General features: G+C 46.1%; 1 protein-coding gene across 4 annotated transcripts in view; it reads right to left on the bottom strand.

Annotated features, from left to right (window-relative positions):
• The window catches only part of gpr153 (G protein-coupled receptor 153), a 103,437-nt gene extending 80,047 nt beyond the window's left edge, over positions 1–23,390 (bottom strand). The window contains exon 1 of one of the 4 annotated variants that reach the window (XM_072478007.1): positions 22,889–23,390. The gene's annotated coding sequence lies outside the window, so the exon portion shown is untranslated. The remainder of the gene's footprint in view (positions 1–22,888) is intronic. The other 3 variants (XM_072478008.1, XM_072478009.1, XM_072478011.1) reach the window with 3 other exon arrangements.
• Between the last annotated feature and the right edge of the window lie 3,458 nt (positions 23,391–26,848).

Genomic DNA, 26,848 nt, shown 5'->3' with positions numbered 1-26,848 from the left:
AGGTCATTTAGGAGAGATGAGGAGAAAGATCTTCATTCCGAGGGTGGTGAACCTGTGGAATTCTGTTTCTCCTCACACACAATCGGTTTCCTTACCGCAGCCTTTCACAATTCCTTCCTATTCCTTCTCTCATACACTTGCCTTGTTTCCTTTTAAAAGCATCTAAGCTATTTGCTTCAACCACTTCCTGCAGTAGTGAGCGCATCGTTCAAACCACTCGCAGACAGAAGAAAGTGCTCCTACTTTCCTGTATTCACTGCCCTTAGTTTTGGATTCTCCCACAAATGGAAACATTTTCTGCTCATAATTTTTTTTTAAATTCAGGCCACCTTGAAGTCCTCCCTTTTCCAAAGAAAAGTCTCAACTTGTTCAATCTTTCCTGACAGCTGTAATCTTGACTGAATAGTTTGTAGCCTTGGGAGGGGAGGGGAGGGGAAGAATTGGAGCAGCAATATATATAGTAGCATGGCTAAGATATAGAGACAAGAAACAATGCGATAGTCAGAGTCAAGAGAGAGGTCACCTAACGCCATGATGAGCTTTTTCTTGCCCACTATCCAGGAATGTGTGGGAGGTGTTTGATTTACCTCCCCGAGTGCAGATACAGTCTTTACATTTGGAACATGTGAATTAGGAGCAGGTGTAGGCCATTCTGCCCCTCGAGCAGGTGTAAGCCATACAGCCCCTCGAACTGCCCTGTCATTCAATAAGATCATAGCTGATCTGATTGTGGCCTCAACTCCACCTAACCCCATGGAATAAAGAGCACTGGATTTTTATGTTAATCACAGCCCCAAGGAAAAGTTGATTTTCCATGTCAGCTATGGCTTCCTAACCTATCAATGGAGGCCGGGCAGGATGGAATAACAGGATTGACATGGGAAGAACAGAGGCCAATCACCATTCATGAGGAACCCACGTACCATCAAGAATATTGCAAACGCCCCTGTGTGGGTGTCGGTTAGACAAACTCATTTCAGAATGCATTCACAATACCCTCTTGATAGTAATGAAATGCAACTAGATGCACACTTACTAGTGACCATGCATCCATCCATCTCTCTTTTTGTTGATGTAGTCTTTTATCTACTCTGCACCTCACTCTAAGTGACACACATCCATGGCCAGAATTTTTCAGTCAGCTTGCATGGACGTGATCGCGGATATTCACTCTGCTCCTGCCAGGGATCGGGAGCCACCACAATCGTGTGCCAGCTGGCAATTAACAGCCAGCCAGCTTGAAGCTTGTTTGTTGAGGGGCCAGTGTTGCCGGGGGCCAGAACAGGCCAGGCACCTCCATGAAGTCAGCTGTGGCTGGGGATGGGGATTAAAAGGCCACCAGGAAGGACGCAGCGAAGGTCATGGTGAGGTGCTTTGGGAGTTTGCTCCAATTCTGTGTATCTAGATTCAAAAGACAGGGCCAATGTGTCCCAGGATTTGAGTAGCGTTGTCCTGAGGACCGAGCCAAGGGAATGACTTGCAAACCCACCTGCAGGCAATAAGTGGTCACTGGGAGATATTGCTACCACGTAGTTGCAAAAGGAGGATTCCATACATCAGCAAGAAAGTTTGGACAGAGATGGCAGCTATAGTGAACAGCTGTGCGGTCATCCTCACGGCCTGGGTGCAGAGTCGGAAGGGGATGAATGACTTTCTCTGCTCTGTAAGGATGAGTAAGGAAGCCCTCTTGCATCGTTCAGCGACACAGCAGCGACACAGGCTTTGGGCGCCCTCCAACTCAACTCAGTCGGATGCAATCTCAGGCCCAATCATCTCACAGATGGAAGTCACTGGGACAGGAGGGATCCTTCGCTTCGCCAGCAGTGCACTCACGTCGAGGATTTCCTGTTGGCGTGGGGGTGGCCACAATGGGAAACCCCATTGGCCGGCTGCTGGGAGAGAGGATCCCACTGCCGGCGGGGGCATGCTGCACCAGAAAACGAGTGCGGCGGGATGGGGAAAACCCGCCCACTGTCTCCCTTATGAGTCAGATCCTTCTTCAGCACTGTACCTTGGTCATGTCCAGATAACTGGATCTAATTCTACGTACATGGCCAGCAGGGGCCTCCGTTGGTCCTTTGTGACTTGGTCTTGTGGACAAAGCGCTGAAGAGGTCTCTGGATGGCTGGCCTCCTCCCCCTTTTTCTCCTCTCCATCTGAGGAAGAGCCTCCACCTGACACGACATTCACCATTTTTTAACCTTTGGGATTGCGGAGATGCTGACAATGATGCTCTGGGCAGCCTATAAGTACAGTAAAGTTGTCATAATCCCAGATGACCATAGGCTGCTTTCCCCTTTGAGGGAGAGCTGACTGGTGGTGATTTAACCGGAGAATTACCACAGCTCAAACGAGGGGCAAGGTTGAGAAGGTTATCATGAATAACCTCAGCCGGTACGGGAATTGAACCCACGCTGTTGGCCTCGCTCTGCATCACGAACCAGCTGTTCAGCCAACTGAGCTGATGTTTCCTTTCAGACAGAAGCCTTCTTACCTCCAGGAAATATGCGCTTTATTGTTCACAGGGCGATAACAAAAAATGTTTACTCCTGTTTACTCCTAACTGCACACTCTTTGCTCCGTCCTCAGCCCTTATACTCCGCCCTGGATTGAGAAAGTGAAAATTGAGCATTCCCCACCCGCCTGTTCAGCTCCTGTGTCAACGGCCTCTTAAACTAACCATGCACAGCCTCTTAAATTGCCCAAATTGACCCTTTAATTGATGTCGGTGGGCTACCAATATTCGGGCACTTCCACCCACCAAAAGATCGCAATGTGGTGTGATGGCGTCAGGAACCCCTCCTTATCGTCACAAGTAGGCTCACATTAACACTGCAACGAAGTTGTGTGGAAACCCACGCAGACACGGGGAGAACGTGCAGACTCCGCACAGACAGTGACCCAAGCCAGGAATCGAACCTGGGACCCTGGCGCTGTGAAACAACAGAGCTAACCACTGTGCTACCGTGCCACCCGGTCGTGCTCGGGAGTGCCGTGTGACTTCACCTGCACTGTAAACTCCAGGCCCATGTGGCAAAAGTGTGAAGAAAAGAGAAAGCCAGTCATTTAGCGCCTTCTCCCGACCTCAAAGTGGAAAGGAAAAAGCACTTACCAACCTCCACACTTTTTTCACAGAAAGCTATTAAACTGAAGTGGACCTCTGAATGTACCTCGTTACACCAATTACGAGCTTTGGGGATTAATGGGGTAGGACAAATAGAAACAGCTCCCCTTAGCAGTAAAATATTACGCTATCCATCTCCACACCATAGCACTTCTGCAATTATGAAGTAGCACCTCCTTCGATTTGTCACAAATATGTGAGGTCAGCGTTAAAATGCTGAAGGACATCTCATCGATAAACACACTAACACATGGCGAGGCCCATTATACTCAAATCCTGAAAAGCAGCTCATCAATAGTAATACCTGCAAGATAGGCAGCATAGTATTCAGATACTGCGGTCTATCTCATTCATAACAACATCTCCATTGAACAAAGGCCCTTAATGCTAAAATACTGAACAGCATCTCTGATAACACCAGCAGCACTGTTCATTTCAAAAGTGTAACAACTTAGAAATATTTTCATCACATGGCTTTCGTGCTTTTTTTTTTGCAAAACCATGAAGCTGAATACTTTCTTACACAATGAAAACAGAACATGAAAAGCAGACGGCAGAAGATCTATTTTTAGTCAACCGAGAAGGAGGTGGCTAATATGCTCTTGTATTAAAGGATGCTCGAGGCATGCTGCAAAAACCCTGCTACACTCCTCAAAAGCTCCACATTAAGAAATGCATAACTTCTGAAGAGATTTCCTTGACTTTAAAAAATAAAACCAGGCCGCAGTATTAATTAACCGCAGAAGAATATTGGGGCAAAAATACAAGGAAAATAGAAACAAGTAAATTAAAGTGGATTCATCGGGATACCTTGGAGCAAAGCCGTGATTGATTGTAACATGATTACAGTGAGGTACAGATTCACTGTAATTAGTATCAGCAGGATTGTGCTCTGGTCATTCCTTTAATCCAGTGTTGTTTATTGTTCAGAGATCCGTGCTCTGGTGCACGAGACACTTTCAATCGCTCAGGGTTCAGTGGAGCAACTGAATATGCGCATGAACATTTAAAGCTCCAATACTGCCTTTCAAATGGAAAAGTGCCAGCCTGAATTGCCCCCCCAGACAAATACAGTTAACCCTCAAAACGTACATTTTTTGACAACGCTCAGTGTCAAATTGTACCCTCTAACTCTCACACCCTGGGATGTTTTATTAAAGGCGCTCGTATAAATGCAAGCTATCATTGCTATCAGAACCGCCCCCGCCTTGAGTGACAGAGAATGTTTTTTTTTCATTTTAAGGGGCAATTTAGCGTGGCCCACCTAACCTGCACATCTTTGGGTTGGGGGGGGGGGTGAGACCCACGCAGACACGGGGAGAATGTGCAAACTCCACGCAGACAAGGACCCGGAGCCGGGATCAAACCCGGGTCCTCGGCAGCGTGACGCAGCAGTGCTAACCACTGCGCCACCCTGCCGCCCGTGAGCGACAGAGTAGGTTAGGGCCGATTTAAAAGAAGTTGTTCCAGATTATGAAAGGGTTTGGATCAGGGTAAATAAGCAGAAATCATTTCCACTGACAGGAAGATTGGTAACCAGAGGACACAGATGTAAGGTAATTGGCAAAAGAGCCAGGGGCAACAGAAGAGAAGATTTTTTGAGTGAATTGTTATGATCCGGAATTGTGGTTGTGGAGGCAGTAAAATAAATTTGAATAAATACTAAAAAAGGAAAAATCTGCAGGATTATTGGGAAAGAGCAGGAGCGTAGCACTAAATTGATAAACCTTTTACATAACTGGCACAGACTGAATGACCTCCTGTAAGATTCTACACTTCGCTTGATGATAGCCTAAACAGTGAAGCTATTTAACTGTGTTCAGCATCACAGTTAAACCCAATGAAAGAAATGGCCAGAACATAGTCCTGCTGTTATTGATCAGAATCAGGCCATGCCTTTCTGCGATCATTTTACATCAATCATCACTTTCCTTAATCATACCCAAATGAATCGCTGTAATTTATTTGTTGTTTCTGCTCCTTGTCTGTCCATCCCAACGTTTCTCTGAGATTATTATAAAGCTGCTTGATCAGTTGCAAACAGATTGGTAAAAATGTCTTTAGGGATGACCTATTTCTTAATGGAAGGCCTCTGTGGAATGTTGCTGGGCTTTTTCGGCAAGCCTCACCCAACGTCCTCAGGTTTACTTTCAATCACTGGTTGGTGGTTAGGAGCAACATGTTGCTTGAGTTTTCCTCTTGGAAGGAAAGAGTTGAATGATGGAGCAGGCTGGAGGGGCCGAATGGCCCACTCTTAATTTGCATGTTCCCAACTTGAATACTGCATCTGATACTTGGGGAGGTTAATCAAACACCATCCTCAAATTCCCGGGCAAGGGTCAAGTAAAAACTAATCATATTTGATCCCCCTCATATCTCTCGGATCATTGCACTGTTTCCCATCCCTATCTTCAGTTGGTGAGATTCCAGCCAGGCAGGATTATAGCTGATAAGGCCACAAACTGCCTTAGTTCACTCATCTTTTGAGAGCTACCTTATGTAAGCAGCGAAATATCCAAGGACATGCTTTGACCATCAAGGCAAGAAGCTGAGTGTGAAAGTGACTCCTTCAGGGGTTGTTGTGTGATGTCCATGTACAGGGATTTTATTCCCTGTAAAGAGAGTCTTCCATTGAATAACTTTAATGACTATTCAGTCAAGCTGAAAGTTTGGGAAGTTCTTATCAAAATTGACACCCAACTAATTGGATGAATTAGTACCTCAAACATGTGCATTCTCACATAAATGAGAATAGATACTTCAGAATTCCATTCAGAGGGCGGTCTAGCTAACCATCTTGATCTTGAAACCTGTGACGTGGTGAATTTTCCAGTAATGTGTTTTATTGTAAATGTCTCAAGTATCTAAATAATTTTTAGATATATTATATAAAGTAGGGCGGCACGGTGGCGCAGTGGTTAGCACTGGTGGCTCCTGGCGCCGAGGACCCGGGTTCGATCCCGGCCACAGGACACTGCCCGTGTGGAGTTTGCACATTCTCCCCGTGGCTGCGTGGGTCTCACCCCCACAACCCAAAGATGTGCAGGGTAGGTCGATTGGCCACGCTAAATTTCCCTCAATTGGAAAAAGAAAGAATTGGGTATTGTAAATTTCTAAAAAAAATATTATATCAAAGTAAGTAAGCACGCATAGGGTGCTTTCCCCTTTGAGGGGGAGAGCTGATTGGTGGTGATTTAACCTGAGGATCACCACACCTCAGGCAAGGGTCAGTTTGAGAAGGTCGGGCCTTCATGAATAACCTTCATTTTTTTTTTAATAAATGTTTTTTTATTGGATTTTTGCACAGAGTATATTTTGCCGTTATGTACACAGTATGTAAGTAGGCATCCATTTGTGTCGGCGAGGCACTTCCGGAGTGCAATCCTCGAGTGGGCCTGGTGCCGGTGTTGCCCCTCACTTCTCCCGATCGGATTTCGCCGCCGTTGTCTTCTAGTGCACGCTGCCGCTTCAGCCGGCCCTCCTGTCCGCCACCTGTATTCTCCTTTGTCTCTGTTACCTGTGGATGTCAGGTTGGTTAACGTTTCCCTGCCTCCCCCCATGAATAATCTTCATGATGCAGGAATTGAACCCACGCTGTTGGCTTTTCTTTGCATCACAAACCAGCTGTCCAGCTAACTGAGCTAAACCGGCTCCTGTATATTATATAATATAATAATAGTTAGCATTGTATCTGTGCAGTTATGGTTAATGCTTGTTCTTATTGAATGTTCAATTCCTACAAAAGCAAATAAATTCCCTTGATCGCTATTTTCTTGTGGAATAACCTGACAGAGCTCCAATTCCCACCATGCACAGTCAAGCAGCCAAATGGACCACATTAACTACCATCACAACAACAACTTGTATTTATTTAGCATAATAAATTGTCCCAAGGGTGCTTCATCGGGGCGTTATCAAAGAAAGATTTTATACTTAGCCACAAAAGGCAGGACAGATGAAAAACATTTGGTTAAAGAACTGGGGTTTAAGGAAGGTGTTTAAGGAGGAAAGAATGTGTAGTAGAAAAGCAGAGAGGTTTGGGGAGGCAGTTCTGGACCTTAGGGCCTTGGTGGCTGAGATCCCAGCTGCCAATGGTGAAGCAACTAATCTCCGAGATCCTTGGTTAGCCAGGATTGGAGGGGCAGTGCCAAAATCCCAAAAGCTTGTAGGGCTGGAAGAGATTACAGAGATTGGGATGGGTAAGGTCATGGAGCGATTTAAAACTTCTGCTAAAAATCAATGAATACAAGCGAAAGATCAAAGCTGCCAAATCTTTAGCTCACATGCGAAGAATGACTTGGAGATCTATCCCCAGCAAATGTCATCTCGAGAGGAGGGATGGCAGCTGGGTGGGCAGCAAGGATTAAAAACCAAAAAACAGAACTGATTGTGTTTAAAATCTTCTGTTTCAGGAATTTGAACTGGATAATGCTGTTTTATCACCAATCCTGGGCTGGCAGTCGTGCTGCACTGTCTGAAGTAGCACCTTTCACAACTACCTTTCCCCTGGATGGATGTGAACGATCCCATGGCACTATTTCGGAGACGAGCTCCCCTTGATGTCATGGCCAAGGTTTATTCCTTCGCCAACACTTGTAGAACAGATTATGTGGTTGTAATAACTTTGCCAAGGTCAGTCTCCCAAAAACAAACTACTTTCTTGCAGTAGCGATTAAGGTCGCAGCTGCAGCTTACAACACATACGTCCAAGCACGGGATCTACAGAGATGCCAGTCCAGGGTGGAACAGCTTGTTATAAGCTCCCATCATTGCTCACGGCTGAACTACCACCCATTTAATAGGAGAATTCATATTCCACAAAACCCACAGGGAAATCTGTTGACAACCCCCCCCCCCCAACTTTATACCCCCGTATCTTGGTGGCCACCACAGCATTCCTACCCCCTCAAATCTGTTTCTCCCTTGGTACTCCTTCGGCTAAGTGGTCTCTTCCACCTCCGCGATCGGTCTGAGGTCCGGTGATGGTGGAACTGGATCGGGAGGTGTGAACCGAATTGGAGACCTTCGCTTCCGGAGGGAGCACCAAAGGGTTAACGCGGATTCCTCCTCGGTGCCTGCTACAGTCGGAACACCTGCTTCCATCTCGGAACCAGGGTCCACGTTATCGTGGGAGATGGACACAGGGTTCTCTTTGGGCTGTTGCCCAGCACTAGTGGTAGCCACCTCTGTGGCCAATCATGAGGTTTGTACTTCGGAGGTGGTCCAAGTGTTTCCTCAAGACCTTATCTTGGACCCTCACTTTGTAGGACACGGTCCCGTTTTCTCCAATATGACCCCAGAGCCCCAGCAGGAGCCATCTCCGAAATTCGTCACAGAGACCAGATCACCTGTCTTGAATGTTCTATTGGATCTCGCAGAGTCTTAATTTCTTTTCTGGTTCTCTTGCTGGGACTCCACCCTCTCTGCCAGGTTTGGGAATAGTTGGTTTAATTTGTACTTAATCGCTGCCCCATTAACAGTTCCGCTGGGACTATACCTGTTGTAGCATGAGGAGTGGTCCTACAATCGAATGAAAACCATGCCAATTTGATCTCTATGAACACTACGGTTGCTTTTTCTTGCCAATTTTAACGGTCTGCAGTGCCCATTCTGCCCACCCATTTGATGATGGGTCATTTGGTGCTGTTATAATGTGTCTGATGCGATTGATTGCATGAAGCTTTGGAACTCACCAGGAGTGAAGGCAGTGCCATTGTGGGAAACCAGGAGGTCCAGTATCCATGTGTACAAAAGTTCTTACTGGTTGTCGTAGTTTCTCAATCAGAGCATGGGAGGTCGTGGAGCATATGCGGTGTATCTCCAACCATTTGAAGTGTGCATCTACCAGGATAAAAAACATGGTACCCATAAAAATCCCAGCAAAGTCTACATGCACGAGCACCCATGGCCTGCCTGGCCACTCCCATGGGTGTAGGGCGGCTGAAGGAGGGAGGTTGTAATTCTCCTGACATCAATAGCACTGCTTCACCAAGTCCGTGATGTCGGAGTGGAGACTCCCAATAAGAGCTTGTGAGTGGTCACTAATATAAAACGCCTGCCTTAGACATACTGGTGATACTACACCAAATTTACACCAAACACCGTCGCAAAGCCCTCCTTCAGAATTTAAGAATCCCTCTGTTCAGCATCCGAGAGAGTCCTGGATGAGTAAGCGATGGGTATTTCTGTTCCATCTTTCCAGTGGTGTGAGTACTGCCCCAATCCCATAAGGGGAAGCATCGCATGTCAGGGTGAGTTCATTTTTGTGGTCGAAATGGGCCAATAAATTGGACGACAGCAGCTTTCTCGAAGCCTCCACCTATGGCGCCTCCCAAGGCCATTTTTGGCACTTTCGCAGTAGTATGTGTCGTGGGAACAGCAAGGACTTCCCGTGATAATTGATTAGTCCTCGAAAGGATTTCAATTCCGTTGTGTTTCTTGGAGTTGGGGCTTCCCTGATGGCCCTCACTTTGTCTTCCACTGGGATATAAACATTTCTTTATCCATCCAATAGCCCAATTAAGTCACTTTGCTCATTTGGAAAATGCATTTTTCCCTTTTTAGATGTACCCCAGTTTTTGAAAATCGCTGTTTGCCAGGTGCTCTGATTCCGAAGTCCCCGTTATCGGAGCATCATCCGAATACTCCACCAGTTTAGGTAACCCTTGGAGTTCCCCATGACTGGTTGGAATATGACGAGACACCAAAGAGCAAGCGAGTATACTCACATAGGTCCTTATGAGCGGGAAGGTTCGTCGAATTAGTGTTGAAAATAGACGTGGCTCATATCTAACTTTGTGATTGTCTGGCCACCTGCTAGCTTTGCACACAGATCCTCTATTCACAGCATGGGGTACCTATCCAAATTGGAACTCCACTGACCATCAGTTTATAATCCCCGCAGAGGCAGACCTATTATCTGGATTAAGGATGGGGATGGCAAGCGCTGCCCACTCTGCGAATGGCATGGGTTTTATCTAGATTATCCAGGCACTCGAGGGCCTTCTCCAATATGGAACTGGTCTTGCTCTAAAATATTTAGGCGTAGTGTCGGGGGTCGACCTAAATTTTGGCTCAGGCTCTTTTTATTTTTCGAAGGCCCTCCTAGAAAACTTCAGGGTATTTGCTGATTACTTTGTACAGTCCTCCCACGCCCAGTCAGATCTCCAGCCAGTTCAGCCTGATCCGCTGGAGCCAATCTCCCCCCATAAGACTTGGTCCCTGTCCCTACACAATGATGAGTGAAAGTCAGGCTGATTGATGCCTGTAAGGTCACCGGGCACTTAATCTGCAAAGGTTCCCATGTAGGTGGCTAGTCTGACCCCAGTGACTTCTAAACTCAATTGTTGGATTCCCATTTGGAGGTGGTCAAATGTCTGCCTTCCAATGACAGAGACGGTAGCCCCTGTGTCATAATATGTCCTTGACTGCCGGAGGACGTGAGCTGAGCTCCGATTTGGTGATGGAATATTTACACAGGCACCTTCAGTTAGGAAATGGTCACTTTTGCATGAGGCCCCTCAAACTAACTGGTGGACTTTGCTATCTGATGCCCCTTGTAGTTCCTTTTTCAGGGTTCTCCAGGGATAGGGCTATCTCAATGACTGTTTTTAGATCCAGATTGGGTTCTGCCAGTAGCTTCTTCTGAGTTGTCAGATTGTTAATTCCGCACACCAATCTATCTCGCAACATCTCGGTCAAGGGTGGGCCGAATACACAACCTTCTGCCAGTTTCCACAAATCGGGTCAAACATTCGGTGGCAAGTTCCCCCTGGACTCTCATTGCCATGTTAAAGTGGGAGCTTTGGAGGATGATGGAGGGCTTCAAGATATAGGGCGGGATTCTCTGTCCTACCACACCTGTTTTCTGGTGCGGCGCACCCCCGCCGGCAGCGGTATTCTCCATCCCGGCAGCCGGCCAATTGGGTTTCCCATTGTGGGGACCCCCCCGCCGCTGGGAAATCCACGGGCGTGAGTGCGCTGCCGGTGAAATGGAGGATCCCGCTGATGGAGAATCCAGCCCATCGCAATTTTGCACTAGATCTACGAGTTTATCAAGTGTTATCAAGTCAGTGCATGTGGTAGTTCAGGATTTTTATCACTCTAAATGTCGGGGCCCCACATGCTGTCAGCAGAATCACTTTTTGCTTCTCCTCTCCCACAATGTTACCAACCCAGAAGAAGTAACACAGGTGTTCAGTCTTCTCCAGTAACATCATAGGTCTGAGTTTACCGTAGAGAGGTATTTTGTTTCTGACCAGATTAGCCGCTCGTTTTCGACTCTGAAGATTGCTGGGGAAAACTTGTTTTTACTCCTCATCGCCAATGCAATAACTTTGCCACGGCCAATCTTCCAACAACAAACCACTTTATTGTTGTAACATAAAAGGCCACAGCCCCGGCTTACAGCACATGCGTCCCGGCCCGGGCACCAACAGAGAGGCCGGGTTGAAACAGCAGGTTTGAACCACCCGCCATGAATTTCCTATTGGGTAAGATCCGGCTGCTCATTAGGGAGATTTACATTCGATGAAGCTCACGGGGAGATCTATCGATGATTCCCCCGTATCCTTTGTGGCCACCATAGTAATGGTCATGGTCATATTGCTGTTTGTAGCACGTGGATGTCACGTTTCCGACATTACAACAGTGACTACATTTCAAAAGTACTTCATTGGCGAGAAAGTATTTTGGGATGTCCTGCAGTTGTGAACGGTGCTATAGAAATGCAAGCATTTCTAACAGTTTAAACAAAAAGACAACTGCTCTCCCCTTGGTCGTTGGGGTCTTCCTAGATTTTCTTCTCGATTGACTACTGTGTGACATTTGACAGCTCGCAGAGAAAGGCAGGAAATTCTATAAAAATCCGGTTTGAAGCCATTACTATCAGTCCCACAGCTAGAACAAAGATCAACTTTAAAAGCAGGAATGAAAAAAGACCCCTCTGTATAACTGCACTCAGGTAATGAATCACAGGAGCAGAGTTCTAACGCACAGTTCCAAGGGATGGTATGCAGCAGTTCTGATCGGAGTTTCTCATTTCCTTCCACACATGCTTTTGTCGAAAAATGGAGGTCCAGCTATTTACCGCAGGTAAAGATGAATGAGCCATTTGGGTGTCCCACTGCAGGAAGGATGTCAAGGGAAATAAATGAGATTTCATTGTCTTCCGGGACAATTAGGAATGGGCAACAAATGATGGCCTTGCCTTGAAATAAAAAAAGACAATCCCAGAAGTGATACTTGGGCCAAAAGGCTTAATTTGCGATTGCGCAAAGTCGAGTTTTATGGTAGGATTTTAGTCCTGTGAATATAGAAGATTAATGGGCGTTCTATTTAATGTATTCATGACGATTGGAATGGACAGAGAAAAATAATTTCATCTGGTGATCTTTCCAGGAGCAAAACCTTCAAGGCCATACAAGGGTGATATTTGGAACATCTTTGTCACACAAAGTTCAGTGGAAACGTTTGCCCCACAAAAGCTGCTGAGGCTCGCTCAATGAAAAACTTTAAAATGGAGATTGAGATTTTTTTTGTTAAGCAAGGGCATGGAGGGTGGCACGGTAGCACAGCGGTTAGCACTGGGACCCTGGTTCGATTCCCGGCTTGGGTCACTGTCTGTGCGGAGTCTGCACGTTCTTCCCGTATCTGGGTGGGTTCCCTCAGGGGGGGGATCCGGTTTCTTCCCACAAGTCCCGAAAGACGGGCTTGTTAGGTGAATTGGACATTCTGAATTCTCCCTCTGTGTACCCGAATAGGCGCCTTAGTGTGGCGACTAGGGGATTTTCACAGTAACTTCATTGCAGTGGAATGTGAGTCTACTTGTGACAATAATAAAGATTATTATTAACGAATGTGGAACCAAGGCATTGGGATTCAGATGAATTGCGCGACGGCACAAGCACGAGGGGCTAAATGGTCTCCCCTACTGTTCCAATGTTCCTCGAAGAGAGGGTTTAGTACAAAGAGAGAGCTGAAAATCTGAGCAGCTTTACATTAGAACAGAGAAAGTTCGAAATGATCTGATGAAAGTGTTCAGAATCATTAAGGGTAAAAATCATTAAGGGTAGATAGGGTAAATCAAAAGAAACTCTCTCCCCTGATTAACAAGCTGATACCTGCAGGGTATCGATTAAAGAACAACCAAAATAATGAGTGGTGAGATTAAGAGAGTTCTTCTGCACTAGGTTACGTAATCCCCCCATACAATGGAAGCAGCATTCAAATTGTTTTTAAAAAGTTAAATGAATAAATATTTGAAAAGTACATTTTTCTTTTAATTTTACATGGGTCAGGTCAATGAATGAGGCGAAGTGGACTGCTCCTCCAAAGCCAAATCGTATGCTGCTGTGCTGTAAAATTTGATGCCTCTCGTTAGCCATAGTTATTATTGTACACCTCGAAGCATCTAACACTGCAGCTGCCATTGGCTGACAGGGCTGAGAAAAGGTCATTCTGCCCACCTCCTCAGCTAAGAATAACGTACAGAGCGAGGGAAGGAAAAACAAAATGCAACTTGTTCGCGAAACGTCAGCAGTGGCCATTCCTTTTCATACAGGGACAGATTCGTCACTGAAATCTTCACACATCCTTAAATCGATTATCTGATCATTGTCACGGTGCTGTTTGTGGGACCTTGTTGGGTGCAAATTAGCTGCAATGTTGTCTATGTTACAGCAGTGATTACACTTCAAAAGATATTTAAATGGATGCAAAGCAGCTTTGAGAAGTCCCGTGTTTGCAGAAAGTGCTATATAAATGCAAATCTTTCCTTTTTTACTCTTATTATTCCTCAATGTGTGCATAGTGAAGAATTATGGCAATAGTTGAGAAATAAAGATATTGTTCTGGTTAATGGTTGTGTTAGAAGATTTGGAATCATTCAAGAGAAAAATCTGGCCTTCACCCTTCCTGGGCTATTATTGTATAACTGACCAGCTGGGAGTGCATGAGAGGGCTGGTCCTTGATGCAAGGCCAGCCCTCAAGGGATGCGTTTTAGTTCCTCTTCTCTGCTGGACGCCACCGTTGACTCTGACAGCTCTTCCTGTGGAGCGTCGTCAGCATGGATCAGTATCCCAGTATGAAGCCAGCCCTACTTTTTATAACAACCTCAGTGCCGTCAACATTAAAACATTGCAAAGCACGTCACAGGAATGTGAACTAACAAAACGTGACGCAATCACAAAAGGAGGACATCAGCGCTGTTGAAGGAGTGAGTTTTAGGGAGTGTCTTAAAGGAGGAAAGTGAGATGGAGAGTTTTGCGGAGACAATTGCAGAGCTTGGGGCCCTGGAGGCTGAAGGTCCAGTGGCCAGTGGTGGGACAATTGTAATAAGAGATACGCAAAAGGACAGAATTGTAGAAGCTGAAATCTCCTGGGAGGGTAATAGGGCTGAAGACAATTGGGGATAGGGAGGCAGTGCAGAGATTTGAAGATGAGATACTGCTTCGCCAGGGGACAATGTAGAATTCCTACAGTACAGGTGGAGGGCATTTGGCCCATCGTGTCTGCACTGACCTTCTGAAAGAGGACCCTACCTAGCCGTACTCCCCGCCCTAACGTACACATCTTTGGACTTTAAAGGACAATTTAGTGTGGCCAACCTAACATAGAACATACAGTGCAGAACAAGGCCATTCAGCCCATCGAGTCTGCACCGACTCATTTAAGCCCTCACTTCCACCCTATCCCCGTAACCCAATAACCCGTCATAACCTTTTATGGCCACTCAGGGCAATTTATCAAGGCCACCTAACCTGCACGTCTTTGGACTGTGGGAGGAAATCAGAGCACCTGGACACGGGGAGAACGTGCCAACTCCACACAGTCACCCAAGGCTGGAATTGAACCAGGGTCTCTGGCGCGGTGAGGCAGCAGTGCTAACCGCTGTGTCAACATGCCACCTTAGATCAATGCGCACAGGGGTACTGCTTTAATAGGACATGGTGCAAGCAAGGTCATGGGTGGCCAGGAATCATTGGAATAGTCAAGTCTAGAGGCAACAAAATCATGAATGAGAATTTCAGCAGGAGGTGAGTTCATGTTCACAGTCCTTAGCATACTGAAAAGATCCAGCACAGACAGGATTTGAACCTTCCAAGTAGTCAGAATCCTACTATAATGGCAGAATGTTTCCAAATTCCCTTTCAAGTATTGCAGATGTTCTTTTAAGAGGCATTCTATTTAAAAAGAAATCCCTAACGGCAGATCTTGTATAGAGTTTATTTTAAGTGCAGGTGTGTACTCGATGGGTTGATGGCCTCCTTCTGCACTGTAAATTCTATGACCCTATAAGCACTCCCAAACTACAGAATGTTTTCATTTCCAGCCCATCTCCATAGGATCACTATCTCCTCTGAATCGAGGGCCTGAATGGTCTAGGCTGGTATTTATTCTAAGCAATTAAGAGTGCAATGGTGGTAGGGTTTTCCCAAAGAGCAGTGCCCAGTTAAACGTCCTCTACCAAGATTAAATTAGTGCTGATGTGCCCACAGGTATAGTGACGCAGCTTTTCCCAGGGATCCAAATCGTGCACTCACTTTGTCACTTCTAGCTCAGGCATTGTCAATGGTATATTACTCATAACTTCAAGTCTCACATCCAAAATGTGTCTCACGTTGGCAGCGCAGTTCATAACAACTGCTTCTCGCAAGGTCATTATGATGGGAAAGGCCATTCAGACATCTTTGTTCATCTATCCAGAAGAATCCTACTGTTCCCAGTACAGCACTCAAGTGTCCCTTCAATGAATCCACTGCTTTATCTGGAGGTTCATTTCAACATGTTGATTACACTTGGGTGTGAAAAATAGTTTCTCAATGATATCAATTCTTATATTAATGTTTTCTAATTTGAGTCTGTTCTCCGACATTCTACTCCTGCAATTTAGTGCAAAGTAAAATTCTGGGTTTACTTTTTCCATTCCCATAAACGACCTTATCGACCCACAAAAGATCACTTGATTAACTCCCTCTTTCCATGATGAAACCTTGTAGAAACCGGAAATAACTGCAATCGCTGATCAATCAGCCAACTCTGCACTGCCGCCCATTCAACGCAGTCTTTCCTCTGGAATTCAGCAAGAAACACTCTTCCAAAGATAACCAATGGTCCCCAGAGTTAAGCACTGAAGACGTTGTAAACGTGCCTCCAGAGACAGACTCTGAAATGCTAATCTCAGCCGAGCTGTTGACAATAAAATCAATACACAGTTTGTGAGGAACAAGACTAGCAGGCAAGCAATAAATATTTTCCAATGAGGAGCACCCAAGCCATTTACATAGCTAATGGTAATACGTAGAGAGAGTGCTACCCTGAATAATTTATATCATATATTGTAATGATTCTTATCGAAGGTGGATCATTCTGGTGCTTTTGCGAGTAATTCCTCATAGATTTGCCTTTGGCAATTTGGATAGTATCCCCATCATGTAAATCTCAGGGGATGTCCACAGCAGTTTACAGAGTGCCTTTTATATCAGAAAATATTCACTCAGTTTTTGCATAATATGCTCTTCAGGCAAAGCCTACATTGTCCCAGTGACTAATGCAACCCGTCAAATGGCTCCTACCAGTCAACCACGCAGGTGTTTCCGCGCTGGTGAGTTCCATGTCGGAAAACAGCTGTTCACACGATAACACATCACAACTCGGAGTTTCGTCATTACAACATCAGTGTACTGACGTCAAGCAAAGGCTTGATGAGCATTGCTTTCATTTTCTTTCTGTTCTTGCCTCAGATGAACTCCATTGAAGCCTCCTTCCTCATATAGACCTCAAAAGATTGAGCAAGAAATCTTCCAACCAGAATGTTAAACCCCAAGGAGTATAAAGTAGCTTGATCAATCTCACCTTCTACCCTCCCAATGCGTCATCTCCCAATCACCCTTGAGTGCTCAATGTATTTCAGCAAAGACTTGTACCATCTTCTACTCATTTTTGTACCTGCTTCAATCTTTCATTCCATCTAGAATGAAAGCCCAAACCTGGTGTTAATCCATTGCGACTTTTCTTTCCTTCGCTTTTATTCTTCTCACCTGGAGTGCTGATCTTTATTGCACACTTGACTCATTGCCTAAAGTTCTCAATGCAAAATTGCACAACCGAGATGAGAGTTTCAAACGTGCTGGCTGCCAGGAAGCTTGTGCCCAACATGATAGATCCAACACACACAGCCTTGATTCACAGGAAGATATTAACCACAATACCTATTGCATTATGAGGAATTAACTTTGGCCCTATTACACAGGAAGGTATTGACTTCAGCGACTGGCTTTTAACTCCTCCTTGTATGATGGAAATTAAAGGCAACTTCAGTCTGATACACGGGGAAGTATTAAGCTCAGTGCCTCGTGGTGGGAGATATTAACGTTAATGCTTGATGCTCTGGAAGGCACTAATTCAATGTCACAAAGCCTGGGAGCTGTTGATTCAGTGTCGGATGTGCTTGACCGTATTAACTTCAGTGCTAGATGTACTGGGGAGTAGAACATTAATTCCAATCCCAATACATATACCTTTAATAGAGCAAAGCATCCAAAGCTGATCCACAAGGGTGCTGATTACACACAAAACAGGGATTAGGTGCAATGGGGAGGTGGCCAAACGTATGTTTGAAGAGATTGACTTTGAGGGGAATTTTTAAAAGCAGGTAGTGATTTAGGGCGGCATGGTAGCACAGTGGTTAGCATTGTTGCTTCAAAGCGCCAAGGACCTGGCTTGGGTCACTGTCTGTGCGGAATCTGCACATTCTCTGTGTCTGTGTGGGTTTCCTCTGGGTGCTCCGGTTTCCTCCCACAAAGACGTGCTGTTAGATGAACTGGACATTCTGAATTCTCCCTGTGTACCCGAACAGGCAGCGGAATGTGGCAACTACGGGATTTTCACAGTAACTTCATTGCAGTGTTAATGTAAGCCTACTTGTGACAATAATAAAGATTATTATTAGGAAGGCAGAAGAATATAGGGAGAGAATTCCAGAAATCAGGGGCATATGGTGCATGATGTCTTTCATACTATAGTGAAATTTGGAGAAGGGTAGCTGCAGAGAAGTCCAGAATCCTAATTGAGACAGGTGCAGGCAGGGATGTGGAGGTTGCAGATTAAGGTAGGGTGAGACGAGGGAGGATCTATATCCACAGACAAGGATTTTAAAATCAAACCACTGAGGAAGGGAATGAGCTGCTGCAGCAGGCAGTGATATCTGGCGTGGTGAGTAAGCAGGACTTAGTCCAGGCAAGGAAGTGTGACTACAGGATGACTTGGAACTTGCTGTGTAAAGTGGAACTCGAGATTGGAAGTAACAAAAGTGTGACGGTTGGGAGATGGGGAGTGGGGGGTTGGGTAGGACTTTGGAACTGGAGTAGTGAATCTCCGAAAGCAGAAATGAGAACTCCAGGGCGAAATTAGATGAGGAGAATTCACACCGGGAGGTATTAGCCTCAGCGTCTGTTGTGGCAGTAGATGTTATAATTAAGCAATCAACATATCTGGTTATAGATTTCAGAATGAAAGGACATTCACTATGTGTCAGCGAGTCACGCCATTCTGAAAGGGGGGGGGGGGGGGGGAGAGAGAGGAGAGGGAGGGACTCCTGTACCCAGCTCCTTACCTGCCCAGGATGGGTCTTGGCGTGGAAGGGTATATGGGAGTGGGTCATGGAAGGGTATATGGGAGTGGGTCGTTGAACAGTATATGAGAGTGAGTGGTGGAAGGGGATATGAGAGTGGGTGGTGGATGAGTATATGAGAGTGGGTCGTGGAAGAGTATATGAGAGTGGGTCGTGGAAGAGTATATGAGAGTGGGTCGTGGAAGGGTATATGGGAGTGGGTCGTGGAAGGGTATATGGGAGTGGGTCGTGGAAGGGTATATGGGAGTGGGTCGTGGAAGAGTATATGAGAGTGGGTCGTGGAAGAGTATATGAGAGTGGGTCGTGGAAGAGTATATGAGAGTGGGTCGTGGAAGGGTATATGAGAGTGGGTCGTGGAAGGGTATATGAGAGTGGGTCGTGGAAGAGTATATGGGAGTGGGTCGTTGAACAGTATATGAGAGTGGGTGGTGGAAGGGGATATGAGAGTGGGTGGTGGAAGAGTATATGAGAGTGGGTGGTGGAAGAGTATATGAGAGTGGGTCGTGGAAGAGTATATGAGAGTGGGTCGTGGAAGAGTATATGAGAGTGGGTCGTGGAAGAGTATATGAGAGTGGGTCGTGGAAGAGTATATGAGAGTGGGTCGTGGAAGGGTATATGGGAGTGGGTCGTGGAAGGGTATATGGGAGTGGGTCGTGGAAGGGTATATGGGAGTGGGTCATGGAAGAGTATATGAGAGTGGGTCGTGGAAGGGTATATGGGAGTGGGTCGTCGAAGGGTATATGGGAGTGGGTCGTCGAAGGGTATATGGGAGTGGGTCGTTGAACAGTATATGAGAGTGGGTGGTGGAAGGGGATATGGGAGTGGGTGGTGGAAGGGTATATGGGAGTGGGTGAGGAAGAGTATATGAGAGTGGGTCGTGGAAGAGTATATGAGAGTGGGTCGTGGAAGAGTATATGAGAGTGGGTCGTGGAAGGGTATATGAGAGTGGGTCGTGGAAGAGTATGTGGGAGTGGGTCGTTGAACAGTATATGAGAGTGGGTGGTGGAAGGGGATATGAGAGTGGGTCGTAGAAGAGTATATGGGATGGGTCGTGGAAGAGTATATGGGAGTGGGTCGTGGAAGGGTATATGGGGGTGGGTGGTGGAAGGGTATATGGGAGTGGGTCGTGGAACGGTATATGGGAGTGGGTCGTGGAAGGGTATATGGGAGGTCGTGGAAGGGTATATGGGAGGTCGTGGAAGGGTATATGGGAGGTCGTGGAAGGGTATATGGGAGGTCGTGGAAGGGTATATGGGAGTGGATCGTGGAACGGTATATGGGAGGTCGTGGAAGGGTATATGGGAATGGGTTGTGGAAGAGTATATGGGAGTGGGTCGTGGAGCAGTATATGGGAGTGTGTCATGGAACGGTATATGGGAGTGGGTCGTGGAAGGGTATATGGGAGTGGGTTGTGGAAGAGTATATGGGAGTGGGTCGTGGAAGGGTATATGGAGTGGGTCGTGGAAGGGTATATGGGAGTGGGTCGTGGAAGGGTATATGGGAGTGGGTCGTGGAAGGGTATATGGAGTGGGTCGTGGAAGGGTATATGGGAGTGGGTCGTGGAAGGGTATATGGGAGTGGGTCGTGGAAGAGTATATGAGAGTGGGTCGTGGAAGGGTATATGGGAGTGGGTCGTGGAAGGGTATATGGGAGTGGGTCGTGGAAGGGTATATGGGAGTGGGTCGTGGAAGAGTATATGAGAGTGGGTCGTGGAAGAGTATATGAGAGTGGGTCGTGGAAGAGTATATGAGAGTGGGTCGTGGAAGGGTATATGAGAGTGGGTCGTGGAAGGGTATATGAGAGTGGGTCGTGGAAGAGTATATGGGAGTGGGTCGTTGAACAGTATATGAGAGTGGGTGGTGGAAGGGGATATGAGAGTGGGTGGTGGAAGAGTATATGAGAGTGGGTGGTGGAAGAGTATATGAGAGTGGGTCGTGGAAGAGTATATGAGAGTGGGTCGTGGAAGAGTATATGAGAGTGGGTCGTGGAAGAGTATATGAGAGTGGGTCGTGGAAGAGTATATGAGAGTGGGTCGTGGAAGGGTATATGGGAGTGGGTCGTGGAAGGGTATATGGGAGTGGGTCGTGGAAGGGTATATGGGAGTGGGTCATGGAAGAGTATATGAGAGTGGGTCGTGGAAGGGTATATGGGAGTGGGTCGTCGAAGGGTATATGGGAGTGGGTCGTCGAAGGGTATATGGGAGTGGGTCGTTGAACAGTATATGAGAGTGGGTGGTGGAAGGGGATATGGGAGTGGGTGGTGGAAGGGTATATGGGAGTGGGTGAGGAAGAGTATATGAGAGTGGGTCGTGGAAGAGTATATGAGAGTGGGTCGTGGAAGAGTATATGAGAGTGGGTCGTGGAAGGGTATATGAGAGTGGGTCGTGGAAGAGTATGTGGGAGTGGGTCGTTGAACAGTATATGAGAGTGGGTGGTGGAAGGGGATATGAGAGTGGGTCGTAGAAGAGTATATGGGATGGGTCGTGGAAGAGTATATGGGAGTGGGTCGTGGAAGGGTATATGGGGGTGGGTGGTGGAAGGGTATATGGGAGTGGGTCGTGGAACGGTATATGGGAGTGGGTCGTGGAAGGGTATATGGGAGGTCGTGGAAGGGTATATGGGAGGTCGTGGAAGGGTATATGGGAGGTCGTGGAAGGGTATATGGGAGGTCGTGGAAGGGTATATGGGAGTGGATCGTGGAACGGTATATGGGAGGTCGTGGAAGGGTATATGGGAATGGGTTGTGGAAGAGTATATGGGAGTGGGTCGTGGAGCAGTATATGGGAGTGTGTCATGGAACGGTATATGGGAGTGGGTCGTGGAAGGGTATATGGGAGTGGGTTGTGGAAGAGTATATGGGAGTGGGTCGTGGAGCAGTATATGGGAGTGTGTCATGGAACGGTATATGGGAGTGGGTCGTGGGAGAGTATATGAGAGTGGGTCGTGGAAGAGTATATGGGAGTGTGTCATGGAACGGTATATGGGAGTGGGTCGTGGAAGGGTATATGGGAGTGGGTCGTGGAAGGGTATATGGGAGTGGGTCGTGGAAGGGTATATGGGAGTGGGTCGTGGAAGGGTATATGGAGTGGGTCGTGGAAGGGTATATGGGAGTGGGTCGTGGAAGGGTATATGGGAGTGGGTCGTGGAAGGGTATATGGAGTGGGTCGTGGAAGGGTATATGGGAGTGGGTCGTGGAAGGGTATATGGGAGTGGGTCGTGGAAGGGTATATGGGAGTGGGTCGTGGAAAGGTATATGAGAGTGGGTCGTGGAAGGGTATATGGGAGTGGGTCGTGGAAGGGTATATGGGAGTGGGTTGTGGAAAGGTATATGGGAGTGGGTTGTGGAAGGGTATATGGGGTGTGGGGGGTCTGCCTGGTGCGTGCGCATTCTCATCAATTAACAGGGCGCGTACACGTGCACAGCACCCGCGGGCACGGATCTCCAACACCAATAGCCCGTGAAAAAAACCAGGCTGTTGCGGGGGCGCGCCTCCCCATTTAGCGCGCGCGCGCCCGCCCAGGGGGCGAGTAACAGATCGAGTGAATTTCGGGTGATTTCTGCAGGGTGTCCAAATGGATAAAGAAAAAGCAGCCCAAAAAAAAACTGTAAATAACCAGGACACAGGAGAAAGACTGGCTTCAGTTTGAAAAAAACATATTAAAACACTGTGAACGTTCAATAAATTCCAAATTCTTTTCCATTCAATAAATATTGCTATCTTGGAATTGCAAATGTTGCCAGAGGTGAGCATTAATATGCAATCTCTGCTATTTCTGCACATGTTGTCTCTCCCAGCTCTATTGTCTATTATTTAAGACATTACGGACATATTTATCTGATCCTTTCATTTGATGCCATTCACTATCAACTCTACATTAGAAAGCAGGAAAGGCTTGACAGCTCTCAAAATAGTTTCTGCCAATCTGAAATGTGCAAAACAAAATTGCGGTCCATCGCCCCCCACCACCACCCTATTTAAATATTTAATTTCCAGAACTTCAGACAGGAATCTTTCTCCCCTCGTGCAAAAATAGTTCTGCACGGCAGCGATTCCTAAATGAGGGAGAGGGGACAAGGGGCAATGTTAAGACATTTTAAATGTAAACGGGAAAACAGCACATCAGCAATCTACCTCCAGAGAGTTATGTTCAGCTTGCACAGACCTCCAGCTTATGCCACCACGGTCCACCGCCTCTTATCTTCTCCAGGTCACCGATCGCAGAGCCAAATATTCCCCCCAACTCGTAGCGCGGCGCACGGGGATAAAGGCGGACAGATGGAGCAGTCACCCCATCTGACAGAAAGCAACAACGTGCTACCTCTTAACCCCCTTCCAAATCAATCTAACACGCACCGTGTTACTGAGCAGCAGGCGAGAGGGAGAGCAGCTCCGTGGTTTCACTCGAGTGGCTGCAACCTCTCAAGTCATTCATTCCATCCACATGTATCCAAATATAAAAGCGCCTGGGTCCAGTGTGGTTCCCCCTCTGGTCTCTCTCTCTCTCTCTCTGCACAAGTTCTATTTCGGTTGCACTGAGTGAACGTTTGCAGCCAGGAGATGGACAAGGTTTACTGGTGATATGGGGGGAGGCTGGAATAGAGTGCAGCTCAATCCTCCGCGAAAGGGGAGTTATTCCCCCTTTACTAAGCGCATGCTCAGGATAGGCTCTCTCTCACACACACACACACACACAGGGATTTCCCTGCTAACCTTACTGTGGAAATTGGCCCTCAGAAAGCTGATTACAATGAGAACCGGCATTTCTCACGGGTGTTCCAACATAGGGCGAGGCATTTGACACAAAGAAGCAACGAGTGAGGCTTCACCCCCCAATACCCTACCTGCCCACCCGTGGCAATGTTTCACCTGAGTCACAGAGTTTTACAGCACAAAAAGAGGCCCTTCGGCCCATCATGTCTGCCCAACAAGCACCTATCTTTTTATTTAAATAAATTTAGTACCCAATTCATTTTTTTTCCCAATTAAGGGGCAATTTGCTAGCATTGCCAATCCATCTACCCTGCACATCTTTTGGGTTGTGGGGGTGAGACATGGGAGAATGTGCAAACATTGGGGCTGGTTTAGCACAGTGGGCTAAACAGCTGGCTTGTAATGCAGAACAATGCCAGCAGCGCGGGTTCAATTCCTCTACCAGCCTCCCCGAACAGGTGCTGGAATGTGGTAACTAGGGGCTTTTCACAGTAACTACATTGAAGCCTACTTGTGACAATAAGCGATTATTATTATAAACGCCACAACGAGCACTGACCCATTGCCGGGATCGAAGCTGGATCCTTAGCACCGTGAGGCAGCAGTGATCGAGCACATATCTGTTTGAATCACATTTTCCAGCACTTAGTCCGTAGCCTTGTACGCAATGGCGTTTCAAGTCCTCACCTAAATACTTCTTCAATGTTCTGAGGGTTCCCACCTCTATCACTCTTTCAGACAACGAGTTCCAGATTCCTACCACCCTCTGGACGAAAAGGTTTTTCCTCACATCTCCTCTAAGTCTGCTGCCACTTACCTTAAATCTCTGCCCCCTGGTTATTGACCCCTCTACTAAGGGGAAAAGTTTCTTCCTATCCACCCTATCTATGCTGTTCATAATTTTGCACACCTCACTCAGAACAAAGGTCTTTTTTTAATATATATTTAAGAATACCCAATTATTTTTTTCCGATTAAGGGGCAATTTAGCGTGGCCAATCCACCTAACCTGCACATCTTTGGGTTGTGGGGGTGAAACCCAGGCAGACACGGGGAGAATGTGCAAATTCCACACGGACAGTGACCCAGGGATTCAAATCCGGGTCCTCAGCGCCGTAATCCCTGTGCTAACCACTGCGCCACATGCCGCCCTCTGATTGAGGTCTTGACGATTTTGAAAGGTTTTGATATGAAGTGGAAAATATGTTTTTACTATATACGGGGGGGGGGGGGGGGGGGGGGAATCTAGGGACAATAAATTTGACAGTTACTAACAAATCCAATGGGAAATTCAGGAGAAAGTTTGTTACCCAGAGAGTGGTTAGAACATGGAACTTGCTAAGGCAGCAATTGAAGCAAAATCATTAGTGTACAGAAGAGAAAGCGAGATAAACACATGACAAGAAAGATTATGCTAAGAGGGTTAAGTAAAAAGGGATAGGAAGATACTGGTGTGAAAGCATGAGTGCCAACATGAACCAAAATGTGCTGAATAGCCTGTTTCCGTATTGTATATTGTACATATTCTTATGTGAAATTTCAAGACAGGTGTTGCGCTATTCAGCCAGCCGGTCATAGGTCAACTGTCGTAAATACAATACACTCTTCATCAAAATGGAAGTAATATATTGAGGATGTTGGAACTCTGAAGTAGAAACAGAAAACGTTGGAAAAACTCAGCAGGTTTGACAGCATCTGTGGAGAGAGATAGAAAATTAACATTTTGAGTTCAAATTGACGAAGTGGAAAAGTGATGGGTTTTACGCTGTTGAAATAGGGAGGGGGAGCTGGATCACATGGAGCGAAAGAGAAGGTCAGGGGTGGGTTAGCGGGTGGGGTAGATTGACTGAAAAAGATACCATGGAACATAAGGCAAGGAAAATGGTAATAGTAGTGGTAGTAAAGGAATAACACTGTCGCCTGTCAACGCAAGATGGCTGCACAAGATGGCTGCTGATACGTCTCTGTGCATGCGTACTTTTCTGCAACTACGCAGAAAACCAATGACATCATTGACCAGAGACCAGTCGTTAAAAAATGTTTAGAAAATATTGAGATTACATAAAGATTTGCTACCATACCAAATGGACGACCACTATCATTTCAATTTAAAAACACACTGCATTCATTTATTTGTCTTTACAAATAAGTACATTAGGCCCATGAGTCACCACTATTCTTAGAAGTCCCCCTATACCAAAAAGGGCCGACATTCTAAATGGTGATCAGGGATTCTCACTCCCTGACTCCGATGCAAGCTTCAGTGGGTGCTATTCAGGTCAAACTATGTTTTCAAGTTATCCCCCCGGTATAACCCATACCTTCACCAAAGATTTCATCTACTTACCACTTAGTAGCATCGATCCTGGGTCCCGCATTGCTAAGTAAGTAAAGTAGACTTTGGAATAACCACTATTTCAGGTTAAATTAAGTTATTTTATTATTATATTTTTTCTTTTAAAAGCTGCAGTTACTGTCTTTACAGGAAGGTAAAAAAATCTTGCTTCTGGATCCTTCTGGTTGGTTGAAGGGATCTTCAGGCCCACCTTGACCATCAATCTTCTTTTTAAAGTCTGGTCGTCTTTGGATGTCTTTGCTGGTTAGCTCGGTTGCTGTGTCCTATCTTTCCCATGTACCGAGCTGACTGTAATCTGACTCTGAGCTGCTTGTTCCTTCTCTGCTTCTCTGCCTCTCTGCCTCTGAGTTCTGGTTCTGGTTGCCCTGGTCTCTAGGTTTATATTCTCTTTCTAACAGTTATTACGTTTTTATGACGTTATTGTAAAGTAACTCTTATTTTCTTTGATTGTAAAAAGTATCTTTGATCTAAACCTTCTAATCCAACTAAGTATTCATTTTGACATGACTTCATCTCATAGATCTGATTACTTTGTTTCCTTTGTGATGTTCAAAATGCTTTGGTTTCAATAGAGGTGTGAATTTTGGTTTGGTTCCTGTCATTTCTATAGTTTTAGTTTCCAATTGTGTCCTCAGCTCATAATTTTGACTTTGATTTTGGCTTTGAATTATGTTTCTCGTAGACTGATAGTCTCCAGTTTTCTTTAATTTACCTGGTTTAGCAAATTTTCACACCTAGAATTATCACCAAATTCAACTGAACCTCATCCTTTCTTCCAGCTGCTAACTAAGATAGTTACTTTCAATGAAGGTGTGAGCCATTGTTTTTGGCTTCATTCAAAATCCTGTTTGTCTTGTTTGCTAAGCCTGCTTGGCCAAGGCTATCTGCATTTTACAATCCTCCCCTGGCAGCTGCTGTTAACCCTTTGTGGGATCTTTCCCTGTATCCTCTCATGTTTCTCTCAGGCCAGATATTGCCAGACTTCCATGTTTCAAATGACACATCTTTCCATATTTTCAATAACAG

Source organism: Scyliorhinus torazame, chromosome 16, assembly GCF_047496885.1.
Source record: "Scyliorhinus torazame isolate Kashiwa2021f chromosome 16, sScyTor2.1, whole genome shotgun sequence".
In the NCBI taxonomy this organism is placed as follows: Eukaryota; Metazoa; Chordata; class Chondrichthyes; order Carcharhiniformes; family Scyliorhinidae; genus Scyliorhinus; species Scyliorhinus torazame.
The sequence above is the reverse complement of the archived record's forward strand: the minus strand, read 5'-3'. Positions and strand labels throughout refer to the sequence as shown.